Source organism: Muntiacus reevesi, chromosome 1 (genome assembly GCF_963930625.1).
Source record: "Muntiacus reevesi chromosome 1, mMunRee1.1, whole genome shotgun sequence".
NCBI lineage: Eukaryota > Metazoa > Chordata > Mammalia > Artiodactyla > Cervidae > Muntiacus > Muntiacus reevesi.
The window spans coordinates 46,237,736-46,263,542 of NC_089249.1; the positions used below are offsets into that span (position 1 = coordinate 46,237,736).

A 25,807-nucleotide genomic window follows, 5' to 3' on the forward strand; every position below is an offset into this window, starting at 1 on the left:
TCTGAGAGTTGGACCATAAAGAAGGCTGAGCACTGAATATTTGATGTTTTTGAACTGTGGTGTGGGAGAAGACTCTTTAGAGTCCCTTGGACTGCAAGGAGATCCAACCAGTCAGTGCTAAAGAAAATCAGTCCTGAATATTCATTGGAAGGACTGATGTTGAAGCTGAAATTCCAATACTTTGTCCACCTGATGCGAAGAACTGACTCACTGGAAAACACCCCGATGCTGGGAAAGCTTGAAAGCAGGAGATGGGGATGACAGAGGATGAGATGTTTGAATGGCATCACCAATGCAATGGACATGAGTTTGAGCAAGCTCCAGGAGTTGGTGATGGACAGGGAAGCCTGGCGTGCAGCAGTCCATGGCGTCGCTAAGAGTCTGACACGACTGAGCAACTGAAGTGAACTGAACTGATACACAAAAGGTAGAGATTTAAACAAACGTATTGAATTGGGTATAATTTAAGATGAGCTCTGCTTATATGTTAACATTCATAAGTACAAAGTCTATGATATACGGTGACCTTAACGTTAAGCCATGGTGGTGGATCATAGACTCAGAATTTGTGATCAGCTAAGACCCAATTTGCTCCAGATATTTCAGTAGCTGTGAGAAGACACTCATTCTCTAGAAGAGAGTAACTCTCCATCTGAGGGCCTGTGTGGTCTCTGGGGAGGGGCCATCTGTGGCTGCATCTGTGATACTATTTGTGGACATTTGGAACAGGAGTCAAGTCAGCCAAGATCAGACTTAGGTTGTGAGTGAGGAATTCAGATTTTTCCTGTCTCCAGTCTCCCTCTTATTGAGAATTCACATCTATCACCTGTGAAAGGAGAACATTTAAATTCTTTTTTATGATTCTTACCATTGCGGGTTATCTCCTTGCTATTGTGTGGCCTGGAAGCAGGTCTTCTCAGAGCTCCTGTGTGAGCACAAATCTCCTGTGATGCAGGATTTCCACGTGAACTGAGGCCCCAGAGACCACATGAACCTGATCTGAGAGGACAGCTGGGATCCATCCTCACTGTAACTCAAGTGAAATACCCTGAGCCTCTCTGCCCACACCTGGGTCCCAGGGATGCTTTGTCATCACCACTTGCTTGACTCCTTCCACCACAGGGCTCTGTCCCATCCCTGTGTCTCAGTTCTAATCAAACTTCTCTTTACTATTTCAGGCTCTTCTCTGAACTTCTCCAGAGAGGTGGCTGATCCTGGGGAAGGAGGAGAGAGCCCTTGGCTGCACCAGGGGCAGAACGGGGACCCTGGGTACGATGATGTTGAATTCAGTACCCTGGGAACATCCCCAGTGACTTTCCCATGATGCTTTATTAAATATGAGATGGAGCCTCAGGTATTCTAAATGCCTGTATTTCAATAGAGTAGAGCTGACCTGTAATTGTGTTATGTGGAAATTTCTCAAAATGAGATATTCTGAATAAATTAACTTTTTGCTGTGATGCTACTTTAACAAACTTCATGTCAAATGATTTTAGAAGGTTGGACCTCAAACACCATTTTCCTCAGAGGAAATACAAGATGAGTGAGCTGCCCTGCTCTCTCACCTGTCTTAGAGGCTAATGAGGGCATGATTTTGTCCCAGCTCACAAATGCCCCAGGTCACTCTTATTAAGAAAAGGATATAAACTTGGTCCACATTCATACCCTCCTTCCTAACAAGATGAACTCATGGAAAAAAAACCAAAAACAATTCTGAACATTCTTGGATGCTCTCCCTGAGATGTCACATCAACTGTTTGTAACTTGTTCCTTGACACCAGACTGAATGTGAGTTTCAAAGTGGAAGGTTGACTTGTGGGAGAGAATGGATACAGCTTTCCTTATCCTGCCTAAATGTTCATAGGCCAATTAAAAATCTAACTGTACATAACTACCTCTTCCTTTGTCATCTCTCATTTATTCCTTTAGTGGATACAGACACCTCTTTGCTCATCTCCCATGTCTGTTTGATTATCCAATCCTTATAAATCCATTCTTTCCTCTCCATCTCTTCCTACTATTTCTTCAGGATGCTGCTATTTCTCGTCTCTCCAAGGATCTCTCTTTCTAAGTGAATTATACCAGTTCATATATATCTTCAACTTGATGGAGGGCAAACTGATGCTCACTCACACCCTGTGTTCAGGTGGGACAAGAGGGCAAGAATGTGGAGACCTAGGCAGAGGGGATCCAGAAGAATGGATGTAGACAGAAAGATCAGGAACAGTTGGCTATTTATTTTTCAGAGATGTGGATGGAGGCATCTTATATGACTGATCTCTTAGAGGAAGAATTTCAGCCAATGGGCTTTTTTGAAAACATCTATTTTCAGATGTTTCAAGATTGCTTTAATCTGGTTACTACTGACAATGTAATTGTGATCCTGCTGTGATTCCTCAGGGTAGAGAGAGCTGTCATGCAGAAGTGGCCAAGTAAAGATTATGTTTACACAGCACTCCCCCTGCACCCCCACCACCAAGTCCATTGTGGACATGTGGAGAAGCTGCTGAACTAATTTAAGCCCTGGGAGTGCTGGCCTGGTTGTGAGCTGGACCCACCCGGTTGCTTGATGACTCTGGTTGGTTTCTAAGGCTTCAACCTACACTCACACTTGCAGTCTTCATAGTTCTAGGCTGTGCTTGGGGATGGGAAGATGCCCAGGGCTTCTCCCAGGGAAGCTCACATGTCTATTCACTTGGGAAGTGATGAAATAGATGACATATGATGAAATAAGGCACACATACCAAGGGGCTCAGTGAACTCCAAGAAAACACAGATAAACTATTAAATTCAAGAAGATAATATATGAACAAAATAAGATTAAAAATATTTCTCATCATCATTATTATTGTTTTTAATTTTTGTTGCACTGGGTCTCTGTTGCTGGACATGGGCTTTGTCTAGTTTCAGCAAGCAGACCCTACTCTTCTTTGTGGACAGCAGGTTTCTCTATGCATGGGTTTGTCTTATTGTGGAGAACAGGCTCTAGGCACCCAGGCTTCAGGGGTTGCACCACGCTACCTCCTATTTGTGCTTTGCAGTTCCTAGAGCTCAGGCTCAGTAATTGTCAAGCTAGGGTGAGTTACTCCAGAGTAAATTTTTTACAGAGATAGAAAGAATAAAAAAGGAAATAAACAGGGAATTTATTGATGGTTTGGTGGTTAGGATTTGATGCATTTACTGCTGTGGTCTGGATTCAATCCCCGTCAGGGAACGGAGATCCTTCAAGCTTTGCAGTGAGGCAAAGAGAATAAGAAAAGGAACGAAACAGAAAAATGAACCAAACAGAAATCCAGCTGCTTAAGATTCAGTTCAGTTCAGTGGCTCAGTTGTGTCCTATTCTTTGCGACCCCATGGACTGCTGCAGTCAGGCTTCCCTGTCCATCACCAACTCCCAGAGCTTGCTCCAACTCATGTCCATTGAATCAGTGATGCCATCATCCAACCATTTCATCCCCTGTGGTCCCCTTCTCCTCCTGCCTTCAATCTGTCCCAGCATCAGGGTCTTTTCCAATGAGTCAGTTCTTGGCATCAGGTGGCCAAAGTACTGGAGTTTCAGCTTCAGGATCAGTCCTTCCAATGAATATTCGGGACTGATTTCCTTTAGGATTGACTGGTTGGATCAGTTGCTTAAGATTACAATGAATGAAATGCAACACAATGAAAAATGCTACAGAGAGCATCAACAACAGTAGAAGACTCTGTAACTTAAAAGGCAGGACCATTGAGGTTACCCCGCCAGGGGACAAAGAAAAAAAGGAATGAAAAAGTGTGAAAGAACCTGTATGAAATACAGGATAACATTCATATAAACAACCTGTACATTATTGGAGTCCTCGAAGGAGAAGAGATAGAGAAACGGACAGAGATTGTACTTAAAGAAATAATACCAGTTAAGTCCCAAATCTGATGAGATTTAGACTTTCAAGTCCATGTAGCTAATAGGTCCCTCCTCAGAGTTCATTCAAAATGATCATCCCCAAGACACATTGCTTGTAATCAAGAAAAAGAGAGAATTTTATAAGCAACAAGAGAAAAGTAAATGCTCACAAAAAAGAAATTCCCTTAAAAATATCAGTGGACTTAGTAGAATCCTGAGAGTTCAGGAGAGAAAGGGTAATGTATTCAAACTTATGAAAAGAAAAAAAACCTACCAACCAATAATAATTTTCTCAGGAAGGTTGTTTTTCATAAATGAAGACGATATAAAGCCTTTCCCAAACAAACAACATTTGAGGGCATTCACCAACTTTAGGCTTGTCTTACAAGATTTCTGAGGGGAGTTCTTCAAACTAAATGAAGGATGCTAATTTTTATATGAAAGAAGTGAAAATATGCAACAGACTTGTAAATGTAAATACTGAATCCAACTCAGCATACTCTAACACTGTAATATAGCAGTGTGCTAACCAGTTAGCTTTAGTCTAGAGAAAGTATTAAAATCGCTACAGAGAAAAATATTTTGTTAGTGGATATACAATATAGAGAGAAGTAAATTGTGACATCAAAAACAAAAAGTGTAGAAGGGGATAAAAAGGTAGAGCTTTTGTATGTCATTGGAATTAATTTGTGATCAGTGTAGTATATACTACTGTCCCTCTAAGATGTTTTACGTGAGCGATGTGGCAACAAAAACATAAAAACTTACAGTAGATTCACAAAAAGTAACGAGAAGGAACTCAAAGAGAAACATTATCCAAAATTATCAGTTCACAGTTATAACTGTTGTGCAGAACAGTTGAACTGTTCTGGTCTCCACATCATCTCTCACGATCAGCCCAAGAGGACTCTCCTTTTCAAAAAGTGAAAGACTAATTAAGCTGTCTGTTATTTTAAGCCAAAGAAATTTTTTGGCACCTCATCTCCTTCCTTATGTCTTATCAATGGTACAGCTGTACTTTTTAAATTGCAGATTTTCTTCCTGTGATATTGCTGTGTTTTTAATGACAAAACTGCCAATGATAAATCATATGAATATCCTGTCTCCTCAGTTGGGTTTGATTAAGACTTGTTAAAAAGCCACAAGTAGGTACTTTGTGGTTTGTCTTGTGTATCCTTAGAGATTTGCAGTGTTCACTGTGACATATTTGTTGGTGATAAGCTGCTTGTTTTTGAAAATCAAATTTTGCCTTGTTAATTGCCAGAAACATTTGCCTTTAAATCAAAAATATTAGCTAAATGATGTTCTCAGAAACATTTCTTTATATTTAAGACAATTTCTCTTCAACATTTAGTACAGTGCCATTCAGCCATTCAATAAATATTAGCTGAGCATCTGTTAAGTTATAGAGAGGGGGAATATAGAGCTTATACACAGGCACAGGCTTCACTCCAATCCTGGGCCCGGCAAGGCCTCAGACAATGTCTGCAGACTGCAGGAACCTTGGTTAGCATGCCCAGATTGGGAAGCATTCGATGACAAGGAAAAGAGATCTGTTCACAGAGTCTTTGATGTGAAAGGAGGAACACATTTTGCTGTATTTCCAGTGTTCTGAGGCTGGTCCGCGGGCAGGACTCAGCTGCACCAAAGCTCCACATGCAATAGAGCCTCGGTTCATAGAGTTTGAGTCTGAGCAATCACTCAGGCTTTGAACTCTGAGTGCCACCTCAGAGGCACTAACCTTAGGTTGAAGTGGTTTAAGAATCACCACCCACAAGAACTCAATAGCTCTGCAGTTGGTAATTGCATCAGCTCTGAGCAGAGGTGGATTAATCATGAAGTTAATGAAGCTTGTTCTTCAGAGCCTCTTCTTGCACCAGCCCCTTCTAAGCCCCGAGGGGGTCCCTAGGGCTGTGGTTGAAACAGAGCAGGACTCTATGATCCTTGCCCCCTCACCGTGTCTTCTGCCTGCCTTTTGCCTGTGGAACACTTAAGTCAAAGAATAAGTTTAATTGGAGACTTGAGAAACGTGGAAACAAAGGGGAACAGCCAGAGGAGACTAAATAATAATAATGTAGTCATTAAACACAGTCAAGTACCTTTAGTTCTTTCTCAAGGGTTATAGATAATATTCTGAGCCATATCCTATGAGCTGTCTTATAGATACAAAACACCAGGTGGAGTAGTGAACTGCATGATGTCCATATTGTACCCAGGACTTTAACATCCACATTCTGAGAACTGACCACAAAGAAATGGGAACAAGTTCACCCAAGAACTAAAGATTAACTGTAGCTAAAACAACCAATGGATGTTTTGGATGGCATCACCGACTCAATGGACATGAGTTTGAGCAAGTTCCAGGAGTTGGTGATGGACAGGGAAGGCTGGCATACTGTAGCCCATGGGGTAGCAAAGAGTCGGATACAACTGAGCAACTGAACTGAATTGAAAACAACCAAGATGATGCTAATCAGACCACTGATGACCAATCTGAAGATGACTGTACTATTTCTGCATGTAACCCCCCTATCACTTTGTCTATAAAACTCTCACCCCCTGCTTGTCATGGGGGGTGAAAATTGGCCTTTGGACAGATGTCTGCCACTGTCCCTGCCAGTTGCCAGCATAGGAAATAAAGCAAACTTTCTTTTCCACCAACCTGACCTGTTTACTGGCTTTTAAGCAGTGAGCAGCCCAGACCCCACACACATACCTTTCGGTAACATGGTCACAAGGAGATAGGCTTTGAATGTGCTATTTTCTTCAGTTGAGGGGAAAAAAAAATCAGCAAAATTATTTCTTACCCAAAGGTGAAGAAATTAATTAACTACATAGAAAACCACATCCAGGAATCAGATTTGTTCAGGAAAAATGAATAAACTGAAGAGGTTTAGAAAGTACATGCTTACTTTTCATTAGTACAGGAGTGGAGGAAGGTAAAAATATGATGAACTGACTAACTCAGAGCAAAGGAGAGCTGTTTAAGGATGAATGTCGAGATGCTAAGAGACAAATTTGGGAAACTGAGCCTGACTGTCAGCACAGAGTGATGTAAAGGGAACAGGAGATGCAGCAGGGATGGGTCCCCTTAGACAGGACTTAGATCTAGTTGTTGGTCAATCAGAAATGGTGATTGAGAACCAGCCAGGCCCAACAGAGGATGCAAGCTGATCACCTGAGGGAGTAGCTTGGGATGAAGACACAGAAGGAAGAGGAGACTCCGGAAAGTAACTGATTCATGTGACAGATTCTTTTTTTCAAGTCTTCCTTCCCATTTGGATCTCTCAGAATAGACTCCATTCTGCTACTGGAACAACTGACCCCCAAATCTCAGAAGCAACACATACATGCATATACACATTCATTACCAACCTACAAATGTACTGTGGTCAGTGAGGCACCATCAGCTTGCATGTGCACTATTTGGAACACACAACTTCTGGGGAAGAAAAGAGAGAGACTAGTGAGTCACATGGGGTTTTTATGTCTCCACTCGGAAGAGACACATGTGACACCACCCATGTTTCATTGGCCAGAATGAGTCACTGGGAGCTAGAAAAGAGCTATTTGAGGAGTATTATTGTCGATGCCACATCCTTGATAGCAATGCTGTCAGCTTTTTTCTTACCTTGGTAAAGTTTCTGAGGTACAGCTTTGTGAAGAAATTAAATGTGATTGGACGCTCCCCAGAGTGAGATTTGAAGAAGGCATTTTCTATCTGGTTCATTTGTCTGGTGTGTCTCTGACTCCTTACTCCATTTCAGTCTATGCCGAGTGGGAGTAGTCAGATTTGTGTCTGCCCTGTCCCTTTCCCGGTCAGTGTCATTAACTCAGGGTGGTTTTCAGCATTTGTTCATGCATTCATTTATTTATTTATCCACAATTTGTTAAGCTCTTTCTTGACTTTAAAGAGATATTGAAGAATAAGACACGATATTTGCTCTCAAGAAACCCCCACTTTAAAGACAGTGGGCAAGATTTTATAGATTAAATAGATACAGTGGTAATTTTGAGCTGGAGAAATTAGAGTTCACAGAGGTGACAACTCTGTGCATTTAAAAACAAGAGAAGATTTATGAGTTTTCTTTCTGTAGTAGGCTTAAAAATGTGTCCTCTAGAATTCAAATATACATAAATGTAATATACTCTATTTTATGACTGATTTCATCTTGTGCACTAGCAAGGGATGTTTGTGTAGATTGAAATTTCCATAAAGTTAACACAGACTCTCCTATTTAAAATTTGTCCCTCAACTTAGCTCGGGTTCATTGTAATAATTGTCTTGTCATTTCTAGTTCAAGCTCCCCGCTGAGACTGATTTTCCTCTATTTAAGGAGGCACCTTCTTGCCTCTCCTCCCACAGATGATGTCTGGGGTAGGAGGGCTTCTTCCTTTCCAACAGCAGTGGGGAAGGGCCCTTGGTCTGCATGCTCTCCACTTAGAATCTGCTTGTCTTTGATTTATTAGCTTTGATCTGCTCTTGTCTCTGGGTATCTGATGTTGCACTATAGAGAAATGAATGAGGCCAATGCAATGCCACACTCTTTGTTCAATGTTTCTGGTTATAGACTGTAAAGGGCTGAACAGAGGTGGTGGGCTGGACATCACCAACTTGTGACCTTGCTTTCCTTCATGCCCTGGTGTTGAAGTGGTCTTTGGTAAAGGAGTCTTTACGAACCTTGGTCCCATCCATGCAAGGAACACAGATGGTGAGGCAGGTCTACAATGCTTTGGTATAACAACTCAGTTAATAATTTTCTGTTAGAGTTGTATGCCTTTTTTTTAATTAAAAAATATTTTGTATTTTAGTCACTCTGATTGGTCCTGAGGAAATTTTCCTCAAGCAAGCAGGTTTAATTATCAACTTTCCTAGCAAAGAGATTACTGAACCTCTGAAACCACCATATTCTCATGGTGATTTGGGAATAATAATGCTACATGTTGTACTTCTTTACAATCCATAAGGACAAATAGTTAGCTTAAGTAAAAGAACAAGATTTTTTCTGCTTTTTTACTTCTGCACTTCTAATTCAACACGGAAGCTGTTCACATTTTTTATAACAAAATTGCTTCCTGTTACAGTTGTGTGTGGTTTGAATTGAAAATGTGCCAAATGATAAATACATAAACATCCTGATCACTTGGTCATATCTGATTAAGACCAGAACAGGAGGCTTCAGGGTCTTCACTTGTCAGGGCGCTGTGGTTTGTCTTCTTTATCTTCAGATATACAAAGAAACTTGCAGCATTTATGTTTAGAACTGGCTCTCGCAGCACTGCTCTTGTACTGGGGCTAGGTTGTTTCTAGATATTGAAATTTACTGCATTCATTGCAGACAGGTGTTAAAGTGAACCATATACAGCTCATACCATTTAATAGTATTGAAATATCATTAAAACAAATGATGCAGCTTGCATTGTGCTGTTACATCCTCACAACAAGTTAAATTATTTCTCAAAAGATTTCTTTTTGATTTTAATGATTTGTGTAAAACACCAGGCTGACATTCATTCATTCAGGTACACAAGAGATATCATTTAGAATTTTTAGTTAGCCAGACATTGGCGATATGAAGGTGAATTAGATGCAAAATGTTTTACCAAGTACATTCGAGTTTATAAAGTAAAATGATTAAGTAAACAACTTAATTCACAAAAGCTCACCTACGTTAAGATTGAGGTTCTTGAGCAGTTACATGGGGCACAGAGAGAAGGGGTATGTGTAGAAGACTCACGACTCTGATTGGCACCAATCACCATCACAGCTTATAGTTCCTGGGAGAGTTCCGAGAGCCACACTCAAGGCTCTAGGTAACAGAACTGAATTCCTGTTCTAGAGTCCTGGGATTCCCGTGATGAGATGGTGGGAGATGCCCTAACTCTGCTTCTTTACTTCTACTGTGTGTGTGTGTGTGTTAGTCACTCAGTAGTGACTAACTCTTTGTGACTCCATGGACTGTAGCCCCTCCAGGCTCCTCTGTCCATGGGGTTTCCCAGGCAAGAATACTGAAGTGGGTTGCCATTTCCTTCTCCAGGGGATCTTCCTGACCCAGGGATCAAATTCAGGTCTCCTATATTGCAGGCAGATTCTTTACCATCTGAGTCATCAGGAAGGCAAGTTATCAGTAGTACATAATACTACTACTATGTACTTCTGTTCTCGCCTAGACAATTCCATGGACAGAGGAACCTGGTAGGCTACAGTCCATGGGGTCGCAAAGAGTCGGCCACGAATGAGCAAATGAGCATCAGCACATGTACTACTGTTAACTAGTATTGTAGTATCACATGCTAATGCCAACTCACTTAATCCTCACCAAAACTCAGTAATCTAGGCACAATCACAACCCTCCTTTTACTAATCAGAGAGTGTAAGAACCCTGTTAAGTTTCCACACATGGAATGCAGCTAAACTGTGAGTTAAGACCAGGCAGTCTGATTCCCTAGTCTGTTCTCCAGACCCCTGCCTTCCACTCTCGCAAGTTCACTGTGGACACAGCTGGGTTAGTGTCCTCTCTAAAGCTTTCCTCCTTCAAATCTTGGTTGAGATTGGACACTAAGATTTTCTTATGTGTCAGAGAAGAAGTAACTTCTTCCGAGGGTGAGTTGGTCCATGTTGACCCTGCACACCCAGCTCTGGGGTAGAGGGTGCTGCCTGGGGATAGCCTGTCAGCCCTGAGTTAGCCCTTCCTTTCCAGCCCATCCTGCCCTATAATAGAGTCTGGGACCCTTAACAGTGTCTTACCTGTGATATCTCAAGCCCAAGGTGAGTGAGACCGTGTGTACCTGGTTCACTAAACACATCCCTGTGTCATCCAGTGGGAGGGATGATTGGACCCCAAAAAGCATGTCGTGTGTTCTAGGTGTCTGGCTGGTGGTTTCCGGTGATGGTGTGGAGTCCATAACTGGGTAAGGAATGATTTATCTGGGCCCAGAAGGACTAGAGCATTAATTCTAAGTGACTGAGCAGATCTTGGTCCTTCTCCAGCCCCTGACTTTAAATTTTGGTTTTGATATTTATAATCAGTTTTTATCATTAATGTGTTAAATGTCCAGATATAGAAGGAGTTGGGGCTCAGGTACAAGCACTGGGCTTGAGAGTGAGAGGACCAGATGACAAGGAAGTGAATCTTGCAAAAATAATGGGTAAATATTAGCATATTTAAGAGGGAGGAAAGCTTGTGTTCAATTGTCTTTTCTCCTGAGTCTCAAGAAGGGGGGATGGGTATGACAGGCCAGAGAAGCTGTCTGCGGACCAGGATGAGGGGTCCTTCTGGTGGGGGGTGTGGCAGGGCTGTTAAATGGCCAGCAGCTGCCCTGGGTGTTGGTCAGGCTGAGACATTAACATGTGTGTGTGTGTGGCTCATGAAGCCAACTCTGAGCTCTGGTGGGGACTCTGGGGCCTGTGTGTCACAGATGCTTCCTTCTACGTCAGTGCTGAAAAGACAGATTCAGGATGAGGGGGCCTCAGGGTGGGCTTGTGTGGACCACAGGGCTGCATCATGGGAAACTTGAGCCTGAGGGGGTATAAGGAAAGGGGGCAGCACATTAGTGACCTTGAATTTTGATGGAGGAGCTCTACCTTGCATCCCTTATGGTCCTTCTCAGTTTTGTACTCATCCCAGGATTACTTTCTGGGGAGCATCTGAGAGCTTCTCTGATCAGTGGAAATAGAACAAGGCATTAATGGCTATACTGGACATCAGCCTCTTCTGCTTGTATCTGTCTCATCAACCCACCTGGGATTCCATTTTTGTGGCCACCTTTCTTCTTAAATGCAGAACTGAGGAGGTGGGGTCACTGATGTTTCCAGGAAGCATGAACCCCTTCTCTTCTCTGCTTCACTTGCCCTTTCTTTCCCCATCACATGCAGCTATCCTGTAGAAGAAGACTGTCTATTTCCCCTTCTGTCTGGAGTTGTTCCCTTAACTTATATTTTGCATCTTCTTTAGTTATGGTTTATGATACAAATGTATTCTGAATCTTATCAAACCATACTCTCAGCTTATAAGAGGGATAAATGTGAATGTTAGAAAATTTTAGTCTTTCTAAACTATAGTTTTCTTGTTGTTGTTGTTGTTGTTTAGCTCCTTAGTTGTGTCTGACTCTTTTCAATGTGATGAACTGCATTGGATGTGAAAAGACCACCAGGCCCTTCTGTCCACAGAACTCTCCAGGCAAGAACACTGGAGTGGGTTGCCATTTCCTTCTCCAGGGAATCTTCCTGACCCAGGGATTAAATCCACATCTCCTGCTTTGTGGGTGGATTCTTTACTGCTGAGCCATCAGGGAAGCTCCACGCTTTCTTCTAGAGAGTCCCACTACAAATTTGGAAGACTAGAGTTGAAAGAGACATTACTTTGCCAACAAAGGTCAGTTTGGTCAAGGCTATGGTTTTTCCAGTGGTCAAGTATGGATGTGAGGGTTGGACTATAAAAAAAGCTGAGCACCGAAAAATTGATGCTTTTGAACTGTGGTATTGGAGAAGACTCTTGAGACTCCCTTGGACTGCAAGGAGATCCAACCAGTCCATCTTAAAGGAGATGAGTCCTGGGTGTTCAGTGGAAAGACTGAGGCTGAAGCTTAAACTCCAATACTTTGGCCACCTCATGTGAAGAGTTGACTCATTGGAAAAGACCCTGATGCTGGGAGGGATTGGGGGCAGGAGGAGAAGGGGACGACAGAGGATGAGATGGCTGGATGGCATCACCGACTCAATGGGCATGAGTCTGAGTAAACTCCGGGAGTTGGTGATGGACAGGGAGGCTTGGCGTGCTGCGATTCATGGGGTTGCAAAGAGTTGGACACAACTGAGTGACTGAACTGAACTGAGAGTTGAATGATGATTCCTCCTCTCTTTGTTTCCTTTAATAACAATCTCTTTCTCTTCATAAACATTTTTTGGTGACTAATTGAAAGAGATGCTTCACATAAAATGAAATGCAATAAAGGCAAAGGGATTTAACATGTCTGAACATCCCTATAGGGAACCCACCTGCCAATGCAGGAAACACAGGTGACATGGTTTTGATTCTTGAGTCAGAAAGATCCCTTTAGAAGGAAATAGCCTCCTACTCCAGTACTCTTGCCTGGGAAATCCGTTGGACAGAGAAGGCTGGCGAGCTACAGTCCAGGGGTTGCAAAGAGTCAGACAAGACTGAGCACACAGGCATGTGCTCCAGGGCCCAGTCTCCAGATCATTCTGAGAAGGGGGAGAAGACTTGCAATCTCACCACCACCCCCCAGCTTGATGGGTCTCACTTCGTGCCTCCAGTAACCTGTGAATTCCTGTACTCCTGGTCCTCATTTTCTGCTGACCTGATAAATACTCTTGTATTTCAAGACTTCTTGTAGGTCTCTGCTTCCACCCTGAGCTCAGTGCTGGGGAAAATCATTACTTGATTCTACAAAAGATATTCTCCACAGGCCAACAGATCCCACACACAGCACCCTGTGAGATGACATCTGCAGATGTCAACCAGGGTGATTAGGAGAGAGAAAGGCACTCATAGTTTTTGATGCACCTTTTCTATCCCAGTCCCGGTCATGGGACCAGGCTCTCAGGACCACGGAAGCAGGAGGTCAAGGGACCATGTTGTTCATATAAGGAGATGTGGAAGTTTCAGAAGCTCATTGGTGTTCAGAAAGGGGCAGATGCAGCCTCCAATAGTGCCTGAAATGGTGAAAGGTGTCGCTATTGACTCTCAGGAGGGAGGATGTAGGGGATGGTCTGTATAGACCCCGGTCGGCACCCTGACGCCTCCTCACAGGCTGACCCTGCAGCTGGGACTGTGACCTTGAGGATGTGGAGTCGGGATGGCTCTGAGACGACACCTCTCCCTCCAGAGACTCTGTGTCCTCCTCCTCGGCACCGTGGTGGGTGGTCAAGGTAAGAGCTGCCCCTCTGTCCTGGGTCCACAGCAGGGAGTGGACACTGTGGTGAAAGGAAAGGTGTGATGAACATTGGGGTGCACGTGTCTCTTTCATATCTGGTTTCCTCAGTGTGTATGCTCAGAAGTGGTATTGCTGGGTCATATGGCAGTTCTATTTCCAGGTTTTTAAGAAATCTCCATACTGTTTTCCATAGTGGCTGTACTAGTTTGCATTCCCACCAACAGTGTAAGAGGGTTCCCTTTTCTCCACACCCTCTCCAGCATTTATTGCTTGTAGAGTTTTGGATAGCAGCCATCCTGACTGGCATATAATGGTACCTCATTGTGGTTTTGATTTGCATTTCTCTGAGGTGGGAGGGGGGATCGGGATGGGGAATATGTGTAACTCTATGGCTGATTCATATCAATGTATGACAAAACCCACTGAAAAATAAAAAAAATAATAATAATAAAATTAAAAAAAAAAAAGAAAGGAAAGGTGTCTGTAGCTGTGGAGCCACGGTCTCAGTGTTTTTTTTACCAAAAAGGAGCCACACTGACTGTGAACACTGGTCCCTCTCCTGTGGGGAGTCCACTGATTATAGCGGCAGATTTTACAGAGCAGTGAGGTTTGGTCTGGACCGAGCTGGGTCAGCCTGAGTCCCTCCACTGTCTCCCTTGTTCTCAGGGAGCTTCTAGGAGTCCCAGTGGCTCCCAGTGTGTGGAAGGTGCAGTGACTGAGCTCAGCTGGGACTCTGGGCTGTTCCCACAGGCTCCATGTGCCTGGTGTGTGAGCGCTGCCTGTGGGTCCCTGTGTTTCCTGTGTCTTGTGTGAAGAATGTGTGAGGATATGTGTATGTGAGGGGGTGTGTGTGTGTAAGAGAATGTGTGTGTGAGGGTGTGAAGAGTGTGTGTGTTTGTGGAGTGTGTGAGTAGCGTGTGAGGGTGTGTGTATTTGTGTGAGAATATGTGTGTGTGTGTGAGTGTGTGACGCTATGTGTGTTCACGTGTGTGTAAGGCGGATGGAGCCTGTCTGCATGAGAGGAATGGGGCTGCTGAGCAGGGACTGAGTCCATTGGCCTGTGAAGCACACAGGGTCCCACAGGGCTGGGTTGCTGCATGTAACCAGATCAGAGACAATCGTGCACCTGCCTGCCTCTCTCTGGCTCCTCTCCCCCATCCCCCGGGCTCCCCACTGCTTGTTGCCCTGTCTGCCCAGCACTGGGCTCTGTGAGAGGTTCTGCCTGCTGGCCTCACATGTTCCCACCAGGTGTTCCTTGTGGATCAGAGGAACCTGCAGCCAGGAGAGGGGACCTCTTGTCTGTAGAGATCAGTTGAAGCACAGCCTTAGGGGTATAAGTTCCCAAGTCCCTGCCCCAGTTGCTGTAATGTTTTCTGATGTGCTGGGGGCCTGGAATTATCCTTTCAACTTCCCAGGAGCTGCTGTGACTCTGTAGGGAGCTCTTCCTCTCATGCCCTCTCCTGTCCCTCCCTGGGAGCTGCTTTCCCCTGAGTGAGAGTGGAGTATGTCATCAATCCTTCTGTCATGGTCTGCAAGGTTTCTTTGGACAAATCCACAGCTCTCCTTATGGGAGTTCTCTTGGGTGACAGAAATTTTTTCTTCTCTTTAGACCTTTATAATTCATTTTGTCTTTGCATTTGGACAGTTTAATTGGTGAGTCTTAGAAAAGGTTGTTTGGATTGAAATTTTGGGGTGACTTATTAGCTTCTTGAACTTAGGTGTCCAGATCTTTCCCGAGGTTTGGGAAATTCTCAGCCTGTGTTTTCCCTTTCTTTTTTAATTATTTATTTTTGGCTGTGCTAGGTCTCCTTCCTTGCATACAGGGTTTCTCCAGTTGCGGTAAGCAGGGACTACTCCCTGCTGCAGTGCACAGACTTCTCACTGTGGTGGCTTCTCTTGGTGCAGAGCACAGGCTGTAGGTGCACAGGTTTCAGTAGTTGTGGCACACCAGCTTAGTGGCTCTGCAGCATGTGGAATCTTCCTGGACCAGGGATTGAGCTCATGTCCTCTGCATTGGCAGGTGGACTCTTATCCACGGCACCACCAGGAAGTCCTCAGCCCTTAATTCTTTTCTCCCTTACTTCTTCTGCCCTGACTCCATTGCATACATTGTTCCTCTTTGTGGTGACCATAGCTCCCACTGGCTTTCTATATTCCTTTCATTCTCTTCTTGCTTCTCTACTTGGATACTTTCAACTGATCTTTCTTCTAACTCACTGATTCTTTTTTCTTTATCTTTTCCTCAGTCAAGTGTATTGTTGAATCTCTGTATTGGATTTTTCAGTTTACTCATTATATTGTGTGGATGCTAAGTCGCCTCAGTGATGTCTGACTCTTTGTGACCCTATGGACTGTAGTCCACCAGGCTCTTCTGTCCATGGCATTCTTCAGGCAAGAACACTGGAGTGGGTTGCCATGCCCTCCTCCAGGGGATCTTCTGGACCCAGGGATTGAACCCGAGTCTCTTACATCTCCTGCATTGACAGGTGGCTTCTTTACCACTAGAGCCACCTGGGAAGCCCATTCATTTATAATTCAGTTTCAAAATATCTGGTTAGTTCTTTTTTTAAAAAAATGTTTTATATATCTTTATTGTTCTTATTATTTTATTTGCATTGTTTTATTGGTATCATTAAATATTTGAGTTATTTTGTAACTCTCTGAGCATCTTTGGAAGTATTATTTTGAATTCTTCATTGGGCAATTCCTGGATCTCCATTACTTTGAGCTGGTTACAGGAGGTTTACTGTATTCCTTTGGTGGGATTTTGCTTCCCCGATTCTTCTTGATGTCTTATTTTCTTGTAGATGTCTGCACATTTAAAAAAGCAGTCATCTCTACCAGAATCTATGTTATGATTTCAGTAGGGAAAACCTTTCACCTCTGGGTAGGGGAACACTGGAATGTTCTGCAGGATGCCAAATGCAGAGGCATAAGGTGGCACTGGGTCTGGGAGGACATGAGATCCGTTTGGCTCAGGCTGCTGATGTCCACAGCATTGACAACTGTGTGGTGTTTCAAAAGTATTGCAGGGAGTCTGCTGTCACTGGAATGGTTGTTGGTATCCTCAACAGCACCTCTGGTTCCAAAGCCTAGGGATCATGACCAGCAGTGGTGGTGGCCAGAGCCAATGGTGTGCACACACTTGGCTTTGGGGGCCTGTTGCAGGTGCCTCTGTGGGGGAGATGATAGTTGCACATGCCCATGTTGTGGGAGCATCTAGGAAGGCAGCAAAGGCCAAGACCCACAATGGCTCATTGCTCAAATTCATGTCCATTGAGTTGGTGATGCTACCTAACCGTCTCATCCTGTGCTGCTCTTCTCCTTTCCTTCAGTCTTTCCCAGCATCAGGGTATTTTCCAATGAGTCAGCTCTTTGCACCAGTTGGCCAAAGTATTGTAGCTTCAGCCTCAACATCAGTCCTTTCAATAAATGTTCAGGGTTGATTCCGTTTAGGATTGACTGGCTTGATCTCCTTTCTGTCCAAAAAACTCTCAAGAGTCTTCTCTAGCACCACAGTTTGAAAGCATCCATTCTTCGCCACTCAACCTTATTTACAGTCCAACTCTAACATCCATACATGACTACTGGAAAACCATCATCTGTGCTGGTTATTAATTCTTTCAGGGGTAAAATCTGCTGCATTTGTCTGCAGAGCAGGTCACTGTAAACTGATTTCTTCTGCATGTGGTTGCTATTGGTCCTTTGCTCTTCTTTCTTATGCCTAGCCATCTCTATAAGACTGGCTCAGCTTTACAGGTCTTCGTGAAGTGAACCTGAAGCAGGATTTTCATATGGTGCCCCCAAAGGCTAGGGACACTGGTTACTCAGCCTGCTCTTACCCCCCTGGTGAGAGGAACTCTGAGTGATGCTGGTTTGAACAATGGAATGATGCTACCAAAATGACACTGTTTTGGCATGGTCAAACTTCTTAGAATACTCCAGATCTTTCTGGAGCTGTTTTTATTACTGATAACTGTTTAACTTTTGGTCTTTTTTTTTTTTTTTTTTTTAAGAGGATGGAGGCTGCTGTCTCCTACATCAGCATTTTGATAATGGCACACTTGAGGTCTTTATTCCTTGAGAGAATGGCTTTGAGTGTAGAATTTTAGATTGGCGATTTTTTTCCTTTCAGTAAATTTAAAGTTTCAATCTACTCTACTCTGTTCTTGGGGATTTAGATGTTAGTATAGGTGTTTCTCCAGAGAAGGCAATGGCACCCCACTCCAGTGTTCTTGCCTGGAAGATTCCATGGACAGAGGATCCTGGTAGGCTGCAGTCCACGGGGTCTGAAGAGTCGGACACGACTGAGCGACATCACTTTCACTTTTCACTTTCATGCATTGGAGAAGGAAATGGCAACCCACTCCAGTGTTCTTGCCTGGGGAATCCCAGGGACAGTGGAGCCTGGTGGGCTGCCGTCTATGGGGTCGCACAGAGTCAGACACGACTGAAGCGACTTAGCAGCAGCAGCGTAGGTGTTTCTCAATTTCATATACCTAGTCTTTATCAATGTTTTTCTTTTTGGCAATTTTCTGCTGTTATTTTCCATTTTAGTAAAAATAAGCTAGGTATGTTGTAGTAACAAAAAAACAAAATTTATCCTTATATGACATATTCTGTTCACTTTGGCAGGACTTCTGCGATTATAATTCTTCAAGCACTTAGGTTGTTAAATGCTCCACAATTTTATTATGCTACCACTACAACACAAGTTTTCAGTATTTGCTGTGGTAGAAAAATATATTGGCTCTTAAATGTTTCTGTGTGGAAATGATATCATTTGTTCTTGACTTCATTGAATGAGCCAGATCACAGGGTTATGCTTACCTTCAAACAGACAAAGGAGTATTATTATTTTCACATGCTCATAAAGTGTTGCTGAACGCTAGTAATGTCTCCATCTATGATGTTCCTACAAATGAATTCCTTTTTATATGCAGAAATCAGAGTTGTCTCCTGACTTAATTGCTAAATGACATCTGATCACTTTTGTCAAATCTCATTTGTTAGATGCATGTTACTAAATACATTTATGTGGAATTACACAAGGACATGAACACCAGATGGCAGGAATAGTCAGGACATTTTAGAGCCTGTTACCACAGCCCTCTGTTCCTAAGCTGGATGAGATGCTCCCTATGGACAGGGAAGGAGAGGGAGGATTCCCCCCTAGATCCTGGGCCATGAGCTGTAACTGAGATGGAGAAGTTGGGCTCTAGTAGCCTTGAGCACATCTGCAGGGAGGGCAGCATCCAGAGTCTCTGACAGCCTGTCCTCGGTGGTGTCCCTGGAGCTGGTTCTACAGACTTGTGAGAAATACCTGTGCCTCCCTTTCTGCTCCAGGTTCAGTGATAGCACACTGGTAGCCTAGAGTTGGCCATAGTGGGAATGTTTATACCACAGAAGTAAACAAATACTGTATGCCATGTACTTTTTTGATTCTCAGAGAGCTAATGTTTTAAATATTTATATCACTGCAAGTCTCCTAAAATCTCTCCTGTGTCCCGAGTCTGTGTCTGTCTTGCAGCTCTGGAGCTGAGGCTGAAGGATGGAGCCCACCGCTGTGAGGGGAGAGTGGAAGTGAAGCACCACGGAGAATGGGGCACAATGGATAATGACAAGTGGAGCATGGGGGTGCATCTGTAGTGTGCAGACAGCTGGGGTGTGGAGCTGCAGTTGGTTTTCTTGGAGGGGCTTATTTTGGACCAGGACTTGGCCCCATTTGGCTTTTGTATATTTCATGTAAAGGGGTAAAGTCAACTGTCAGTGACTGTAGGCATTCTAATATTAAAGATCATCGTAATGATAGCTATACCCATGACTGGGATGCTGGAGTAGTCTGCTCAGGTAAGTCCTGTTTGGTCTGTGCAGGGATCTCTAGCAGGAAAAGCCTCCGTCTTATCACCAGAATGACTCGAGATTATGGATACAGCCTTTAGAACATGCTTGGGTGAAGGGTCTGTGTGATGTGTCACAGGAGGCAGAGAGGTGAGGTCAAAAGTTTCATATAATACAGCTTCTGGGTTCAACTTCTGTGAGGTAGTCTCATCATGGTAATTGTTCTGTATTCTTTGACATAATGGTCACTAGGGTGTGGCTGCACGGTGGGGGGAGGGGTCATAAAAGAGTCATGGGCAACAAGGTTTATCATACTCATAGGGTCTAAAAGTCAGAGTCACACACTCTGGTTGTGGAGGTTGGTATGTGGAGAATGTGACAATAGAATAGGCTCAACCAAGCAATGGTGACCCCAAATGGCATGTGAAGATCCATAGACAAGTGACCATTCTGGGAGTCAGGCTGCAGTTACGGAAGGAAAGTGTGTGAGGGGACTTCACTGGTGCATTTAAAAGTCCCTAGGTCACAGTCAGGGGAAGCCAGAAGTAGGACTTGTGGCAGAAAACAGTCTCATCACACTGGTGCACCTGATCAACTGAGTGGGGAGCTCACATCATATTTGCAGGGATGTTGAGGGAGCAGGAAAGTGTAGTCTTGAAGTTTACAACACAGTAGCTGAAGTGCATTATGTATAAGAGGCAGTGAAGCTAAGAGGACCTGAAGTGACTCCTAAGAAGTGTTCAGTGCTGTCTAAGTGTGTTTGACCTGTGCCAAGGTGGATGCGGTAAAGACAGCAGTGAAACTAGGGTGTGAGTGGGTGATCACAGCATTTGGCAGAGACTTCTAGTTATCACAATTGCAGATTGGATGTCCAAGATAATCCCATCAGAGAAGCTGGACTGGAGGAAGATATTGTCAGTTATCACAGTGAATTCCCTCACATAGGGAGCTGGTCTTAGGCAAGAATCACCCGGTCTGATCAGATGGTGGGACAGGGGAGCCTGAGGTCATCTGCAGTAGGCCCTTAACACCACAGTCAACCAGCTATTGGGTTTTATGTCCTGGGAGATCATTGGGAAAGTGATCTTTTCTAATCTCACCTTCAGCAGATCTTTGATGATTCTAGTTGAGGCCCTTAAGAAGACAATTCTTTCCCTTTTTAAAAAGTACTTTACTGAGGTATGACTGACATACAAAACTGCTTGATAAGTATGAATTTGTGAAACTGTTACAGCACTTATGTCATAAATCTATTCATCTCTTCAAAATGTTTCCTTTCATTCTCTTTATCATTCTTATTAAAAATAATTTTCAAGGTGCATTTGAATTTTAGTTAGAAGCTTTTGTTTTAAACAAGCCTGTTTTCTGGCATCTCAAGTAACCTTCCTCATTGTCACAATGTCCTAATCATGGTTCCAACTGCAGATAAATTTGTGAAAACACTACAGGTGTCTCTATTTTGATAAATTAGCATCTGAATGAAAATGGAGGGTGTGATGGAACTTTGTGTGGAATTAGAAGTCCCAATGCTACCATCCTAAGAATACTGATGTCTTGATATTAATTCCAGTTAAGATACACTTAAAAGTAGAGAATTGGAGAGTGCTCTGATTTAAACCCTGATTGTGGTTTGTACTCCCTGACTACCATTGCTCTAACGTAGGCTCTCACATTTTTATGAATGGTTCCATGTTCCTTCTATGTCTCTTTTTGTCACTAACTTCCTCCCCCTGGTCTGTCTTTTCTGTATTTTCAGAAATATTTTAATGATGTGAAGATAAGTCAAAGTGGTGGTGATGTAGCAGAGACAAGATTAGAATAGCATGTCTTTTCATTATCTTAATCAAAATCGAACACTTGGAGTTTCTTCTGCCCAACCTTAGGAGTCAGGTATGGCAAAGAAATTTCAGCCTCATTAGTGGATTGTTGGAAGTGAAGTACCATGTTTAGGAGAAATCTAGAGTAGAAACAATGACCCAAAAAGAATGTAGAGAAGCTTGTTTGAAATAAGGAGGAGATTTCATGGGGTTCAGGAAAAGGATTTGGGAGGGGCTGTACATATTGAGAAGGACTGTGGTGCAAGTGTGCTAAGTTGCTTCAGTCCTGTCCTACTTTTTGCAACCCCATGAACTGTAACCCACTAGGGTCCTCTGTGCTTTGAATTCTCCAGGCAAGAATACTGGAGTGGGTTGCCATTTCTTTCTCCAGGGAATCTTCCTCACCCACGGATCAAACCTGGGACTCATACATTGCAGACAGAGTCTTGATTATTGTCCTAACCACCAGGGACTATAGTACTGACATGCACAATGGTGAGGGGATGAAAATACAAGGATTGCAGGAGGGGAGTTCAAGGAGATCAAGATCCAGGTCAACTCATACATTCACAGTGTAGCCTCTGTGTTACACTTTCTTCCTGCCCTCATTCCTTCCCTCCCTCTCTTCCTTTATCTCGTTGTGGGAGTCATTCCTGAGCTATATGGAAGTGCTAGCATTTGGAGGTTGAGGTTTTCTTAGTGGATTCTGTTTATTTAACAAATATGAGATTACTTATATTTTTCTCTTTTTTTTAATCAGATTTTGATGAGTCATGTTTCACCAGTAATTTGTCTTCAAGGACTTGGTCCATTTTACAAAAAATTTTTCAAATTAGAATAACACTGGCTCATGTCTTGTATCTTTAGATGTTGGCAAGATCTAAGTAGCATTGGTTCATATCTCTTATCTTTAGATGTTGGGAAGATCTATAATGATATTCCTCCTTTTGTTACTGGTTTTGTTAATTTGTGTTCCCTCTTTTTTTATTAATTGGTTTTGCTAAAAGATTATCAGTGTTAATGTTCTTTTTAAGAGAATCACTAATGGGCTCCATTGATTTTCTTGATTGTGTATTTCCTTTCTACTTAATTGATTTCTGTACTCAGTTTTCATTCCTCTTTTTCAGTTATGGTTTTCCCTGATAGCTCAGTTGGTAAAGAGTCTGCCTGCAATGCAGGAGACCCTGGTTTGATTCCTGGGTTGGGAAGATCCCCTGGAGAAGGGAAAAGCTACCCATTCCAGTATTCTTGCCTGGGGAATCCAAGGACTGTATAAACCATGGGGTCACAAAGAGTCAGACATGACTGAGTGGCTTTCACTTTCACTTTTCAGTTATGATTGTTGTTGCTTTTGTAGTTTTTGAGGTGGAGTCTTGGATCATTTCATCTGTTTCTATTTTTATTCTAATGTAGGTATCACAGAAACCTCAAGTTTCTAAATTTTCTTCTAAGCATTGCTTTCTTTTTTAACCCACCAGTTTTGGTAGTATATCATTTCTTTTGTATTTTATTACCATAAAATATTTCTATTTCTCTGAATGTATTCTTTGTCTTACACCCTGATTTTGTATGATACTAATACAGATACCATATACAGCTTACTCTGATTTGTGTTTGCATGGTATATAATTTTTTACCTCTTTAATATGTTTCTGTGTTTATATTTAAACATATATATGTATTTGTAGAAAGTATATTGTTTTGTCTTATTTTATCTGGTCTGATCATCTTGTTTTTTATTTGGAGTACTTAAATTATTTACATTTAATGTAGTTGTTGATATAATTGAATTTAAGTGTACTTGCCTGCTATTTGTTATATCTTTTATTTGCTCCCATTTTAATCTTTGAGTTTATTTTATTATTTTATTTTAAATACTTTGTTGGTTTATTACTCGTATCAGATTTTTAGGTGATTATAAGGCTGAATTATGTTTTCATTTTTAAAATAATTAGTATTTATTTTTGGCTGTGCTGGGTCTTCACTGATACATGGGTTTTTCTCTAGTTGCGGAGATCAGAGGCTACTCTCTAGTTGCAGTACATAAGCTTCTCATTGCGGTGGCCTCTCTTGCTGTGGAGCGCAGGCTCTAGGGTGCATAAGCTTCAGTAGTCGTGGCCCCTGGGCTCTAGGGTACAGGCTCACTAGCTGTGGTGCATGGACTTGATTGCTCTGTGGTATGTGGGATTTTCCTACACCAGGGGTCGAACCTGTGTCTTCTGCATTGGCAGGTGGAGCCTTCAGCACTGAACCACCTGGGAAGCCCAATGTTGAATCATTAATCTTTAATTACGTTTTACCTTGAAATGATATTATGTCACAACATGCAATGTCAGTCACTATAGTTTTCTTCCACTTCCCTGTTCTTGTCTTTGGTGCTATCATTGTCATACACTCTACTTATAAATTTATTATGACTCTTATAGTTTGTTGCTAATATTTTCCCTTAAATCTTCAAATAGAGAATCAGCATCTAGCTCAGTCTCTGCAGCTTTGAGAGGATCCCTGGTTTCATCTGCTGTCATCTCTCTTTAGCTTGAAGAACTTTCTGAGGCAGTAGTGGAGTGTGTGTCTGTGGCCTCCAAGTCTATCATCTTTCATTTACCTGAAATCATTTTAATTTTCATTCAGTTTTGAAAAGTATTTTCTTGGGTGATTCAATTCTAGGTTAACAAATGCCCAACCCCAATACTTTACATATGCTTTTACATTGTCATCTGACTTTCATTGCCTCCAACAAAATGTCAGTAAATAATACTTATCCTTTTGTTCCCTGTATGTAATGTGCCAAACTTCCCAAGCTGATCTTAAGATATTTTGGTTTTGTTTCTTGAATTTCAGTAATTACATTGTCAAGTTTTCTGAGAATGGTTTCACTATCTCATCTGGGGTTTGTTTAGCTTTTTGGATCAGTGGGTTTACAGTTTTCAATACATTTGGGAAATTTTCATTTATCTTTTCTTAATATTTTTCTGTATAGCCTTTATTCTGGATCTCCAAATACACATCTTTTATATATTTTGATATCCCATATGCCATTGAGTTTCCATTCATATTTTTCTGCCTTTCTACTCTCTTTTGTTCAGTTTAGATAGTCTCTACTGCTGTGTTTTACTTCCCAAATCTTTTATTCTGCAATGTCTAGTCTCGTGTAATTAATCCAAATAATTGTTCATTCCAATACTTTATTTTTCAGTTTCAGAAGTCTCATTTGTTTGTTTTTCCTAGTTTTTCTCTGTTTATTTTTATGCTTCATTAAGCATATTGATATTACGGGTTTAAAGATTTCTTCAGTCAATTCAATCATTTCTGTAATTTCTGAGGCTGCTTAAAATGGTTGCTTTTTAAAAATGTGTTATAGGTTACATTTCTCTCTTTTGGAAATTCTAATAATATTTTGGTTGGATGTTAGGCATCACTAAGCAGTCCTTTACCACGAAGAACTTCAGAAGTAAATAATCAAAACACACCAAGAAATCAGGGAATTGAACTTGATGAATTAAATAAAGTTTTTTTCATTGGGTTATCTTCATTCAGTTCAAAATGTGTTCCTTTGATGACCAAATGATGAACTTTTATTTTGGTTTTCCTCTTTTAGTTTCAAAACTTCCTTGATCTCACCTTGCCTGCCATATGCCCCACCTACATCCTACTTCTTCAGCAGGAGCTACCCTTTCTGATTTTCTTTTCCATCCATCTGTATCTTTTAAAATGGTGTTTGCTCATCTGAAGTGGGAGAAATGAGGATAGCAACTTAGGTAGTAGATGGGAGAAGAGGATGATGTAGTATGCTAACAACCTATTCAATGAGTGTTTCCCACAAATATTTGTATATTTTATCCATATTGAGGCTTTTTCAACTTGGAATTCTCCAAATTATGGCTTGTTTGCTCACTTCCTCTTCCTCCTTCTGCTTTTAGAATTGTAAAACATTCAATATGCCATCTTCTTTTAGAATTATAAAACATTCATGAAATAAATTAAAGACAATATGTTCAATAGAAAGTCATTCTGTGCTTCTGACCTGGAAGAATTAATATTGTTAATATGCCTATACTTGTCAAAGTCATCTACAGATTTAATGAAAGTCCTATCTAAATCCTAAAGACATTCTTTATAGAAATAGAGAAAACAATCTTAAAATCTGAGCATGTGGTTTAATTTTTATATATTCATGAATTTCCTGTTTTCTTATCATTATTGAATTTTAGTTCCATTCCATGATGGTCATGTAAGATACTTGGAATTGTTTTAATATTTTTGAATTTGTTAAGACTTATTTGTAACCTAGCCTGGAGAATATTCCATGTGCGCTTGAGAAGAACACATAAACGAATATTTTTCTGTGGTTAGAATTAGTACAATGATAGTA

General features: G+C 42.0%; 1 pseudogene; it reads left to right on the plus strand.

Annotated features, from left to right (window-relative positions):
* The window catches only part of LOC136172486 (antigen WC1.1-like), a 69,365-nt pseudogene that overhangs the window by 31,027 nt on the left and 12,531 nt on the right, over positions 1-25,807 (plus strand).